This window comes from Limulus polyphemus, unplaced genomic scaffold, assembly GCF_000517525.1.
Source record: "Limulus polyphemus unplaced genomic scaffold, Limulus_polyphemus-2.1.2 Scaffold1940, whole genome shotgun sequence".
NCBI lineage: Eukaryota > Metazoa > Arthropoda > Merostomata > Xiphosura > Limulidae > Limulus > Limulus polyphemus.
The window spans coordinates 20,910-25,629 of NW_013667550.1; positions in this window are offsets into that span (position 1 = coordinate 20,910).

Genomic DNA, 4,720 nt, shown 5'->3' on the forward strand with positions numbered 1-4,720 from the left:
CGGCTAGTGCAGATAGCCTCGTGTAGCTTTAGCGCGAAATTCAAAACAAACAAACAAACTTCTAATTTTCTCTGAAACTGATTTCCTTAGAATGAAATAGACTGGACACAATGTAAAGTATAATGAACAGTTTTTATTATTTAACATAAAAACAGTGTATTCTTGCTTAGGTTGCTGAATAATAACTTTTATTGGATCACAGAACTATCTCAGATAAGATCCTCAGCTAAATTTTCTCAGTCGATTTCACTTAACAGTCTGTTTAAACCTTACACTACCTAACTCAAAGATAATGTAAGATTTAGACCTACAGTACCTACATGACTGGTCATTCGCATTCAAAGTTGTATCTCTGAGGCATCACCTGATCTATCATTTGGGGTAACTGCTATCTACATCCTTGCACAATATACATATTTACAGCCATATCTTTCAAAGAGCAGACCAGATGTTTCCTCAAAAAAATGACAAAGAACTGAGGTAACTTAACAACTTAATTGTACATACCTAAAATAACTGCTTAATTTTGAAAATACAGTCTTAATACAAGAAGGTATAAAAAGCATGGTAAGCTTATATACCACAAGTGCCAGAAAATCCTTGTGAAACAATGCTTTTCATTTAGTGAAATTACATTTAGCCATATTACTTAGAAGCATTTCCCACAAGTTAAGAGCAGCAACATATGTTGGTAACTAGTAGGCATTGTAAATGCAGAGCTGTTGTAACAGGTAAATGTTTACATGTTTAATTAACAAGCTTTAATTGTGTTACATACAGCAAAAATACAAACATACCTCATTTACATTGTCGAGTGTATTTACAATTGTTGCTTGCATACATGACATCTTGCTTGGTCTTCTCTTGAGGCTGAGGGATATTTGATGATATTCATCCCAAGCTAGCACTACCACCAATCACTTGATACCTTTCTCTTTCATATAGATTTTTTCTCTTTTAATTCTATATTGAAAATTTAATTGTCACTTTTCTTTACATTATCGTTATACCTCTTCATCATCTTCCTCACTGTCTTGCTGCTTTATATTGAGAGTTACAACTAATGTTTCTCAAATCTTTACATTGGTGCCACTTTAACCTCCTGCAATTTTCAATGAAAATTCTCGTTAAAAAATAATGTATGCCTCCCTAACTCATGTCTTCATCATAGCATTTGATCAACATTTTTTTATGCCTTGTGTAGTGCACTATAATTTCTTCACTATTTTTACTACCCGATGCTTGGTCTCTGATTTTTCCAATGTTCCTGTAACCAAGGGTATGGGAACTGAATGTGCTGCAGCACCTCTTGGTCCATGTGGTTCTTATCATACACAGGGGTTTGAATAGTTTTTGGCACCCCACTACAGAAATTGTTTCAAGCATCAAATCACCATCTTCTTTTTATGTACAATTTTTAAGGTTGGTGTAAGTAAAATCTTGTGCTCTATGTTTTCTGTAATTACTGCTCATATTATTATTATACATCTTTTTATGTAGTGTTTACCTCATTCTTTTAAGATTTCAAAATTCAAAACCAGGTTTCAACATGACAGTTTATGTCTCTTGCTAAAATGTGTACCTCCATCTTTGCTTTCCTTCTTTTCTGTTACAAGTATCTCTTGTAAGGTCTTCCAGCAACATGCCATTCCACAAAAGGCAATAAAGCAAGATAATTTTCATAAAAAATATTAAATATCCCACTGCAATAGAATAAGTTATCTTCATCATGGATTGTGATCTTTAATAGAAAGTTTCAACATCTATTTTAAACACGTCTTAATTTAAGTGTTGACTTCTCATTTACAGTTATTTTCTATTGCATTTTGATTTACACAAAATGTTTCAGCTGTTAAGAACTCAAGGGCATCTTTTACCTTTGATTTTCTCATCTGTTTTATGCTACTTTGCATTGTTTATGATTCCTTCTCTGCATTAACCATAGAATTACCAATAGGGCCTCTGTGGGTCATACTAGTTTTTTAAACACAATTTCTCAGACTATTTATGTATCAAGATGTTGGTGGGTCCATAACTTTGTTGATTACAGCTGTAATCTATCTTAATATTACATACTCTTATAGTAGTAATTTTTGAAATATGCTGAAAAATATACATCAAACCAAATATATTTTTGGGAATACTAAGATTATTTCTTTAATGTTCCAGTGTCTGGAAGTGGTAATGCATGCCTTCCAAATACAGAAAGTGTCAAGCTAAACTAGAACATGTTATGTTGACCTGGAAATTTGGTAATGACTTTTCCTGTGGCATCCATATACAAATATACTGATTTATTCCTTAGGAAATGAGAGATAAAAATCTATCTACCTTGTTCAGTGTACAGATGCACTGTTAATCAATATCTCTTGTCAGATAATCTGTGATATCGTCTGTTTCAAATTCTTCCAAATGTGCATTGCTATGTCTTTCTGAAGTGCTTTTGTTATTTTTCCATACTGCAGATAAGTTGCTGTTCTTAATCTTTTTTTCTCAACATTGAGTGTGTGATTTTTTCTATTCCCACTATGAGGCTATTGTTGTTCTTTTAATAAGAATAGGTTTTCTACATGACATACTTTAAACATATATGCAGCTTATAGATACAAAGGTGTTGTTTTTTTACTACAATTCTTTCTCACATTTTGATATTTGAATGATAGGAGATACCATAGTTTCTTCTACATGTTTCATAAATGAGTGTGTTTTTTGTCTTTTTGTTAGGCTAGATTTTTTCATTTACATGAGTTAATACTAATTTTAAATCTCCTTGGAACTGTTATGGTTTTCCTTTTTTTATGTAATGCATTTTCTCTTCATCTTTGCATCATTTAAATTTTGTATTATCAGTCTGTCATCTCTTTACTGCTAGTTTTCCCATTAACATCATTACATAACTTCTCAATCTCTTTCATTATTATTGCTACATATATTTTCCATCTCACCACTACTAATGTTCCCATCATCATTACTACATATCTCTGCCATTTTACCACCACTGGCCTTCCACATTTCATCAATAAAGACATCATCAATCTCAGTTTTTATTGCACTCATAAGGACTAAAAGATTCCCTGTCCTATTTGTCATGGCTACATGTTCATCATTCATAAGTACTTCCATAACCATATAACACCAATTTCCTCTTTGCATATTTCTTTTAATTTTCAATTTCATTGTATAGATTTTTATTTTGTCATTAAAGTTACTACCTCTATGTTTCCAGCACTAGAACTATTTCTTTACAGTAATTTTTTTTGTCGATTGAAATTTTATAAATCTGAGTATCCCTGCCATCATGCTCAATGTTCAAGCAGAAAGCATCCCTTCAGTTACTATTTCATAGAGTTGAAAGCCTTTTTTATGTTGTTACCTTCGAAGTGGGTTTAAATTGCAGAATTTCACAAGACCTTTACATGAAAAATGTCCACTACAATGAACCTCCAGAAGATTCGCATGTCATTAAATCACATTTTCTTTTTATTAACAGATTGATATTACTGGTGTACTTTTTACCCCAAGCCATAAAATAGCATAATTTATAATACTGTTACGACAGCGGAAGTCACGTGACACTAGTAACACGTCATGAGATTCTAGAAGGATCATGTCTGTTCGTGGCAACTCTAGTCTTCTCTACGCGCCCTCTATTTTTTTATATATATAAGCCGGCAAATGAAGTGACGGCATAAAAAAATAATTGCAGACAGGCAGAAATAGAGACGGATAATTGAGTCAATCGCGGGAGTAAGTAAAGTGCGTGAATCGTTCGTTCTGAATTATAGTATGTGTTGAACTTAAAGTGACTGTGAAAATTAAGTGTTTTGCAAAGTTGAATTGAGAAAGAATAAACTAGTTTTATTTAAGAAAAGACTTGTATCGCTGAAGTTTCTCGGAAAGAATTTCTATGCAAAAATTAACAAATGAACACAGACGTAACAATATTAAAAGTTTATTTTCGTTGCATAGTATCATGTTTTATTTCAGGTTTTCTCAACTTTTTTTGTAATAAAATGTGTTTTAATACTTTCACTTCTATTGTAAGTATTTTTAATTTCAAAATAAACTATGAAAACACCAAGTGAATGAAATCCTGAGGCCTAATTTTATTAATGGTGCAAGGCACTACTTCTGGTTTAAAGATCTTTTGCACACAACACTAGAAAAAGAGGGAAGTGATTGCAAATGAATACTAATAGGAATTTGGCAAACCAGACATGTAATGATTTAGAAAAAAATTTAAATACCTATTCAAGCTATAAGTATCTACCAAAATAAACATCAACACTATTTAATAGAGTGATTCTGATGAGCACACAGTTCTGAAGAACCAATTTCAAAACTACTGAATTGAAGGGTTTTCACAACACATTTTATTTATTGTAAAAAGATAGATGAAAGAGCACTTTCATGTAAAATCCAAGTAATAAAAAACGAAAATGGTGTACACTCAGTTAGTTACACAATCTGATGAAGATTTTACGTAGAAAAATACAGTCCTGTCTGAATAATGTTGATAATGGCTTAAGAAAACAAAGTGGCTTTTTACACACAAGGTTTGGTATATATTGTTACGTCTCTGGTCATTTGTTAATTTCCCATATAATTTCTTTCGGATGGAACTTTAGCGATACAAGTCCTTTCTTAAAGAAAACTAGTTTATTCTTTCTCAATACAACTTTGCAATACACTTAATTTCCACAATCACTTTAACTGAAAC